Genomic DNA, 9857 nt, shown 5'->3' on the forward strand with positions numbered 1-9857 from the left:
CTGTGCCCGTGTGTGTGGCTACGTGTGTGCATATGTGTGTGTGTGCCTGCGTGCTCTAACTACAAAGCTACAAACTTACAAAAGTTGGAAAGTGGGTTTAGGCCGAATTGTTATTTTACACGCAGCACAAACTTGGAAAGGTCTGTTTCTGCGTTGTAAAATTCTGATTCTATGAAAATTGTATCATTTAACATGTCCCTCCTCATTCTTCCCACCAAAATGTATCAAAATGTTTCTAACCTACATAAACTGTCTCAATTCAGTAAAGAAATACAAATTGACCAGAAGGTACAAGGTTGAGAATTGGGAATGCAATTGGTTTGATAAAATAGCTGAAGTACTGGAGAAAGACACAGACAAAATCTGGAGTAGAGACAATTATGTCAGATGAAATGAAATATAGTTGAGACGGGGAGAAAACATTTAAAAATAAACAATCTATTTAAGGTTGATGTACAAGTGATAATGAAAACTGTCATAGCTCTTCTGTAAGATGCTTTCAGGGCTTGGAGGTTTTCTTTTTCCCACAGTTGTGAAAATTAAGTGCACTATGCAAGGTGCGGACTTGCTCCACTCCAGTAATTTGGTACATTTAAGAAGCATTTGGATGAGCACTTGAAATGCCATAGCATACAATGCTGCAGATAAAGTGCTGGAAAATGGGATTAGAATAGATAGGAGCTTGATGGCTGACGCAAATACAATGGGCCGAAGGGCCTCTTTTTGCTGTAAAACTCTGACACATTCTGTTTGCTTTGTTGATGGCTAATCCCCAAGGCTTGCTGTTGGGTGGACTTGCCAAAGTGGAAAGGTAAATGGGAATTAATTGCAGGTTTCTAGGATTTCCTAACATTGTTACAGACAGGAAGGCGATTTATTTAAGAAGCCCTGATTTCTCCTCTTATAGCCTTATAAGGGCCGATACAGGAGTTCTGATATTTCCAGTAGTTCAGTGTTGATGAGGGCCAGGAAATTTAGCTGGCTGCTTGCCCATTGAGTGGCAAAATGGCCGACTGCCCGAGCTCAGTTCCACACGGCAATATTACAGGATTTAGCAGCTTGGGGAGATCATGTGACATATCTCCCACTTCTCCTGGATGTTGGATACATGATTTATTTGTCCACCTCTGGAATTTTGAGAGATTAAACAGAGGCAGGGTCCTTTTTGTCCTTGCAGCCATACCACATCCATTGGCCAGAGTCCTGGCTTTTAAATGTAAAGGCTGTTGGTGTATTTCTTTGAATTTGATTTTATTTTGCAGTCACCGGGGGAATACCTTCCAAACCCATGACCACTGCCATCTAGAAGGACAAAGGCAGCAGATACGTGGGAATACTGCCACCTGGAATTTGCCCCCGACGCCACTCACCATCCTGACTTGGAAATATATTGCCGTCCCTTTACTGTCGCTGGGTCAAATCCTGGAACTACCTCCCTAACAGCACTGTGGGTGTATCTACCCATCACATGGACTGCAGCTGTTTAAGAAGGCAACCCACCACCAGTTCCCTAAGAGCAATTAGGGATGGACGACAAATGTTGGCCTGGCCAATGAAGCCCACATACTGTAAATTTATATTTAAAAATCTGGAATAGGTTAGGATTATGAAGACCAAAATTCTGCCATCTGTAATAGGGCAATTGGATGAAGGGGAGGGAGCTATAGATTTGAATAAAAGTGAAATAGTATGGGCTCCTTCATCTGTGCTTACTACAATGATCTTTGCCATCATTTTTGTCACTGTCTGAACACGTGAATATAAAAGATCAAATATATAATAATTTGGCTGACTGATATTAACTTGCTGGCATCCACACAACTGTAATGAACAGCACATATCTATGAAGAATTCTCCATCGATGTGGGTTATTTGTAATATTCCTATCAGAGTGGTTTGCATTGAGGCATCAGTTCATTAAGAAACCAAGACCAAGATTTGAGTCAGCTTTGAATTGTACTATATTCAAATTTGCTATGTGGAGTTGCAGATCCTGGAGTAACAACCCCAATGCATGAGGAAAGCCCATTTCTGGCAGTGGGATTCGGGATTCCTTGTGGCTGAAGTCATGTTAAACAAAGCCAGCTGATACAGCTGCAGGCAAGGTACTCAGTGCCTACGTTCAATCCAAATTGTGTCAAGAGGATGAAAAAGGAGCCATTGATCAGCTTGAACTATCTGAACAAGTGAGATGAAAGAAAGCTGGAAGAATTGAAATGCTGTCACAGACTTGTCAGCGAAGTACACGAACATCCTGAAAAGAAAATAACTATGTTTTTGCCAATTCCCAAGCAGTGAGAAGAAATAGAATTGGATAATTTTACAGCATAAATTGAAGCCGTTTATCTTTTAATAATGGTCCTCACAAAGAGTTCTTGATTCAGTCCAATTTCCCGACCCTTTTCTCATAAATTTTTCTTTCATTTATAAATATTCATCCATTTTATAGTTTCTAAATATTCCACTTCCACCACTGTTTCTGATAGGGCATTCTGTGTTCTATCTGTAATAATTGGCCTCTAAGCGATCACAGCATGCCATGAGTGGAAGGGAAGTGTGTCATGTAACGCAGTCTCAGTTTCACTTTGTCCTGTGAGCAGAAAACAGCACACACTGCTCTGCATATTATATAAATACATATATGTATTATAAAAAGCATAATGTTTTCATGTATCTAGTCTTAATAAATGAAACCACTGTGTGTTTGCTCAATCTAGAGTGCTGATTTCTTGGGCAATGGCACCACATATGGATTCCTCCATGTCTTCAACCATAATGTGAAACTCTTCTGCAGGCATTCTGAAACACCTTTAAAGCCCATGAGCGGAATTTTATGAGAATGATTCTAAGTGTCCCACTAATGTGAAAATGGGAGAGTTCCTGACCTTTTTTTGGATGAGTTTTCACACCCAAATCTTACTTCCTTAGTCATTGAGAAAATGATGCATACTGTTTCTGGTTGCGGCAGGCAATTCACTAGCCTGCCTGTAGAGGGAGCTACTGCACGCATGCAGACTTCTGATACCACGCATGTGCAATTGCAACAGCAGGAGTCTGACAGACACAGAGCTGTCAGGCTCCTGCTGTTGCAGGCAGCAGGGGCCTGACAGCTAACTGTCAGCACTTGTGGGGGCCTGCAGCCAATTGTGAGCCTCACAACACATGGATATCTAGCCCCCATCACCCAGCACCCCACTCCCCCCAATCCGATCACATCTGCAGAGTGTGCAGTGGTCCCCCCAACCTTCAATCTGACCGCATCTGCAAAATCCACGATACCCCCTTCAAACGGGCTGTCCCTTGGCATTGCCCAGTGGGCATAACCCAGGTGCCAGGCTGGTGGTGCTAAGTGGGCACTGCCAGACTGGTACTGCCCAAGGTCACCTCCCTATTCAACCTCCTCATTCAAGGGGATCAGGTGATTTCCTCGCCGGAGAGAACCTGTCCCGAAGAGGCCATAAAGGCAAGTGAGTCTGGATGATTGCGCACCGGGCTTGCTAAACAGATGCAAATAAACAACTAAATAAATTATTCAGCCTCTCACCCATTTCCGATGAATGGCTGACCTCACCAGAAATCCGGCACTCCTGATTTCTCGGCTCTCAAGCAATTTTACAGCTTTCCCTGTCTATTAATGGGCAGGGCGAACCAGTAAAATCCCGATCCATATCTCTGTCCTCCTCAGCAGAGTTAAGACAATGTCAAACCCTCCTGCAAGCTTTCTCCTGGGCGATTGCTGCCATTGATACCTACCAACTTCTAACTTACTGTAAGCTGAATGGATACCAAATGATGGTGCATTGAATTAGAAGCACCCAAAAGTGTTGATGGAGATGATGCAAATTATGTTGACAGAGGAATCTGCCAAAATATATAATTGGTCCTGATTTTGAAAACTTTTTGCACCCCCACCCCCACCCACTGAATTAGAGTCTGGCTCATGGTGAGCATTGTGTTTCTTAGCGTGCCTGAGACTATGGCCTAGTCCATATCGATTTGGATTGTGATATTTTATGTGTGAAGGGGCAAAGATCACACCGTGTGTATTTTTATAAAATAGATATAGAGCTGCTCATGACTATTTATAACATTTAAAAAGGCTTTTTAAAATGGTGGAAACTATGTCTGTCTGTGACTCTCAGACAAAAAGAGCTTTCTGGCAATATCAGGGGAACTGGCACCTTGTTATCTCTGAAGAGACACTAATAGCATTCCTGCGGGCTGCATAGACCAAATTCAAATAGAACTATACAAAGATCATCTGCATTTCCTTACTCATGTTTGTCAACTCGAGTCTATTTGTCTTCTCGGACAAAGGACCCCACAACCTGCCTTTCAATACGTAATGGTCGGAACACCTAACCACCTCAGGGACACAGATGGGGGGTACACCTTTGTCAAAGGCAATATGAAGAGGTGGGAATCATGCGATGTGAACCACTTGCTGGTGGGATCAGTTATATTGCCTTGCCATACTGCAAACTCAGTTTGACATGTTATCATCTAACAAGCAGCAGCACACAAAAGGGTCTCTGCCCAGGCTGAATACCTGGCTCCATCTATACAATTTCTACTGGAACTTTTGTCCCATCACCAACAATACTGATTCATCTCTTCCAACCCCCCCAATCATCATGTGAAGTCAACTTAAGTGGAAAAATGAATTATACAGCATTGGTTTTCAGTCTGCTGAGCTCTGCAAGTCATTGGGTTTGAACTCTGGGCCTATGAGAAACACTTGCTCTTTTCTCTGTGGTTGTTGACCTGTAAATGTTTCTTCTCTCTATCCCCCTCTCACAGTATGTGTGCACAGGGAGTTATGTTGCAATCCCCCTCTGTCGTTTTGAATGTGTGCAAATAAACTAACCCTCTGAATTCATCCTATTGCAAGTTTTCTGCAGGATTTTTAGTAGAAATTGGATCACAGCAAAACTGAGGGGTTGGGAAGTATGTCACCACTTATAAAGGGGGAAATAAATCAAAGCACTTTTCTGTTAATGGACAGGCAGTGAGAGAAGAAATCAGTGCCAAATTAACCTCCCCTCCCTCCTATCTGTAACATAGTACTTCACTTAATTCTGCAGCCATAAATACCCCTAAACCAAGGTCTCAAACATTTCTTCTAACCTTTTAAAGTTATTGAATTAAACTTCCTCTACCCAGATCAGCTAGATAGTCAAGATCCTCTCCCAAAAGTAGGGAAGTCTAAAACTACAGGGCACTGGTTTAAGGTGAGAGGGGAGAGATACAAAAGTGTCCAGAGGGGCAATTTTTTCTCACAGAGGGTGGTGAGTGTCTGGAACAAGCTGCCAGAGGTAGTAGTAAGGATGGGTATAATTTTTTCTTCTAAAAAACATTTAGACAGTTACATGGGTAAGATGGGTATAGAAGGATATGGGCCAAATGTGGGGATGGGACTAGCTTAGCGGTTAAAAAAAGGAGCAGCATGGACAAGTTGGGCCTAAGGGCTCTTTTCATGTTATAAACATCTATGACTTTATGACTCTACCTGCTTGAAGCCACAGGCAATCATTTCTGAGTCAGAATTTATCAGCAATAATGATTTAACTCTTAGAGTCCTGGTACGATTATCCTACATCACAGCATAAAGCCTCCATACCACAAGAGGGTTTGCCACTCATTGAAAGGATTTTTGATAAGCCCTTGGATTCATCAGTGGTGAAGCAGGATATTTTGATGTGAAATGACTCTAACTTCAAAGTAACTAAAAAAGCTGAGGTAGTACAGCTTCTCTATTTATCTAGCTTTCCTTCTTCACTCTTTGCTAAAGACTTTCCCAGCTGCCACGATGAGAAATGAACTCAAAGCTCTGGATTATTAGACCAGGCTTTTGAATTAGTGTCTCCTCATATAACCACTATGCGACCATACGCGAAATTCTAATCCCAACACATTATTAGACAGTGAACATCAAATACTGTTTCACGCAATGGGACATCATGTCTAAGCTCATTCCTGTTCTTACACGAGGCAAAAAATTACTCTGTGCACTGGAGATCACGAAAGTGTAAATCTACCTTTAAAAATAGCTTTGGCTGTTCATTATGCCTAACACGAATAAGAAAATTTTCCACTTGCATCCACATGTGCACCTTGCCTGCAGAGGCCACGGGATAATGGAAGGAAAGCCAATTCCAGAAACTCGATCTTCTAGCCCTAGAATTCTGAACAGACCAGGGATACATTTTGGGTACTGGATTTAGTTCCAAACAATATGGCATGTTGATTTGTTGTCTTACCTGAGGAGCTCATGCATCATCCTTCAACTAAAAAATGTAATGTTTCAACATAAAAAGGAAAACATGTTATTAGTTTCATTTAATTACTTGAAAAATAGTGACTACCATCTGCAGCAAGCAACAGCAGTTTGTTAATCGCTAAAAATACAATGAATGATAAATTCATTTTTCGAATCAATTTTGATTAAAAAAACATTTGGCGTGCGTACCTCCATGTGAGAGGATTAGTTCCTCCATACAATGATTAATCATGGTCAAATTTTTGTGAACTTATTAGCAGAGAATATAACCCCTGAAAGTTAATTTTACTGCAATTAAAGAGGATATTTGTGCAGAGTAAAAATGCAGTTGCTACCATTAATAAAGATCTCAATCTAACTCTATTTTTTTGGAATTGAATCAATTTGGATGAACAAATCCCACACTGATGTAGAATTAACAGATGACCCAATTTGGTTTTCACAGCTGGTGATGAGCACAATGATGTGAAACCAAACAGCAAAGATCATTAAATTAACATGAGCATGTCTTAATGCTGGCAACTTTTCAGATGACATAGCTGAAACGTATATAATGCATTTGATCAATGACCGCTAAAGTACTAAATGTGTTAATCAAGGCAAATATTCAAAGTGCAAGTAAGTGAAAGGACTTGATCAGGGACATACTGCAATGCTTGCGTATGCCACGTTTCAAACTAATTTTTCCTTTCTTTCTTGTATTGTGCTCCATAGGACATGCACCCACCAGAGCTGAATTTTCAACTTCCTTGTTGCTAGCACTCTGCCAGCAGCACTCCATGCCAGAGGGCTGGAAATATCTGGCAGCAGCCTTGCTTGACTCAATTTAGCCTCGCCCTCTGGAGAAGCACCTGCCATCTGCTCAGCTCTTCCACATAGCTACACAGTTGAATTCAAAAGCTCATAGTGTGAGCCTATCTCTTTATATATATAGATGTAACTCATCACAGTCTTCCTTCTTTGGCTAAATCAGAATATCTATTAGTTCTCCCTTTCTTTAGCAAATAAGAAACTAAAACTTTGATGCAAATTGGAGCTAGTGCAAATCGAGAAACAAGGGTGGTTGCATAGTGATCATGTGAGGAACCACTAATTCAAAAATCAGGACTAATAATCTATAGCCACGCGTTCATTTCCCACCATAGCAGCTTGGGAATTAAAATTCAGTTCATTACAGAAATCTGGAATAAAAGGCTGGTTTCAGTAAAGGTGACTATGAAACTACTGGGCTGTTGTTTAAAAAACCTATTTGGCTCACCTCACCTTTTAGGAAAGGAAGCCTGACACAACCCTGATCCATATATGACTCCAAACTCACAACAATGTGGTTGGCAATTAGGATTGGCACACCCAGATCCTGTGAATGTGTACATTTCTTAATGTTAAGTGCATTTGTGGAAGGAACCTCGTTTGCATACTTTGCAGGGTCATGTCATGTATATTCTTGACTGTGTAAGATTGAGGCAGAGGTATTCTCCTATCTCATCTGCGTCCTTGAATGGTGAAGGAGAGATGTGTTTATGTGCTGAGAAAGGTCAGTTATTGTGCAACTCCATGCGCTGTCTGTCATCCGACAGGGTTTTCATGCTATGAAGCCGTACGCAGAGCTCTTGTGCAGTCCTGTCTGCCAACCTCGTATACATCTGCGAAGCTCACCAATAAGTGGCAGCATCTTGCAGCCTCAAGGTGCAAAATCCACATTATCACCCTGATGTTCAAACCTACAAGCTTTAGTGTTTCTCAACTTGTAATTGTCTGTATTGTGGTCATAAAGCTCTCGTCACAATATTGGGATGCTGCGCTCTATGTCCCATTACCTTGCTGAGATGAATGATGCTAATGGTAAATGGTGATATTTGATGGTTAATTGAACATTTGAACGTGCTCTGGATCGCACATTGTAGCTTTAGATAATGTTAAGAGAAGCAATGGGATAAGAGTGAGGATGTACTGAAGCTGAAATGTGTTCTTTATTAGTGAGAACTTGTGACCTTGAGGCTTCATGGCGTTTTAAGAATTTTGGAGTTTGTGAGGGCCAGGGCTGGCTATGAGCACACAATGTGTGTCCTAAAGAGGAGACATTTTAATATCTGGTGCGCAAGTGGTTGAACATTGTCATCCTGAGGTCACCCACAAGCGTATAAAGTGAGGGTAAAAGTAAGCCAGTGTCCTGAACGGAGAGTGATGGATGTTAATGTGATATTATATATTTAAAAGAGTTGGTGTAAGATCTGATCACATAAATTGATGGTGCTGTCATTAGGGTATTTGCAGAGGCTGCTATTTTACTTGGTGCTTTGTACTTGTCCTTGGTGCAGTGTAGAGAACACCTCATTCAATAAAACCTGTTGTGTGTTGGTTTGAATCTACTTGTGCAAACCAAGTCTTTTTGTGTAAAACCCACAACACCTAACAAAGGACATTACAATAGCGAGGAATGTGACACAGGGGGTTGCTTCACCTCTGAATAGATTTATATCCATGGAACGTCCTCGGCTGCTGTCACTCAAGTGTCACCTATCAGTCTCACAAGAAGGTTACACAGAATGCATTGTCCTTTTGCTGGAGATGTATCTCTTTGCAGAGCTCTGTCAGATTGAAAACATACAACCATGAGCCTACTAAGGAAGGTGGAACAGCTCCTGGCTCTTGTAGGCTGCATTTGTGAATGAGAGACACTTGAAGAGCAGCACTTTTTGATTTCTGATGCCACGACTCCTTCCTCCAGTTAACACCTGGTCACAGCAAGGATGCATCTATTAAATCATGAATGCATTTGTGCAATGATGCTTGAGGGATCCCACAGTGGAGCCCTGGAAGGAGCCACTGGCATAGATGATCAGTCACTTTCAGAGCGACTGATGATGCCACTTTGCCAGATGAGCCTTGCGAGAATGCATAGCCTTTAATTGGTCCTCACATGCATCCAACTGTCCTCTAATCTACCTTCAAAGCCTTCACCAGCAAAAATTCTTATTTCAACTTTGCCCAGTGCCATTGCTACAGGTTGGAAAACGATGTTGCTGACCAGACTGAATCCTCCATCACCCTGGAGGAGCTTCCTGTTCAGGTTTTTCTCCCTCATATACCTCTTAATTCTTCTCCTGTAATCTTTGATCCCATCATGTTTGTGGTTTACATCTGATTCTTAGACCTTGAACACTTTGAAGTGGATGCACCTATGCCATATGTGGACCTCACCACTCCTCAGTTTGAGGCCAGTTAAACATATACCCTTCCCACACCAAATATCCCAATGAAGCCTTTTCCCCATGTGTAAGCTGCAGAAGGCTCCGCTGACTGAATGTGCCATCTGCATCCCAGTATGATGTCCGATACCCCATGGACTGAGGCACATGATGTTATGACAACACAATGCACACAACATACTGGGCATGATTGAAATTGGTCTGACATACCCTCCCCGGTCTGGGACAAGGATAGTCTTTGCACAGTCAACATTGTAAACTGAGGAGTTTCTTCATTCAGCCCGAGGTGTTTTATGTCAATCTGTAACAAACCTTCTCCCCCAAACTCTGCCCCCCTCCAGTCAAGTGTCGGAATGCCACCTTTCCCC

Source organism: Carcharhinus amblyrhynchos, chromosome 16 (genome assembly GCF_965287045.1).
Source record: "Carcharhinus amblyrhynchos chromosome 16, sCarAmb.v2.hapA, whole genome shotgun sequence".
In the NCBI taxonomy this organism is placed as follows: domain Eukaryota; kingdom Metazoa; phylum Chordata; class Chondrichthyes; order Carcharhiniformes; family Carcharhinidae; genus Carcharhinus; species Carcharhinus amblyrhynchos.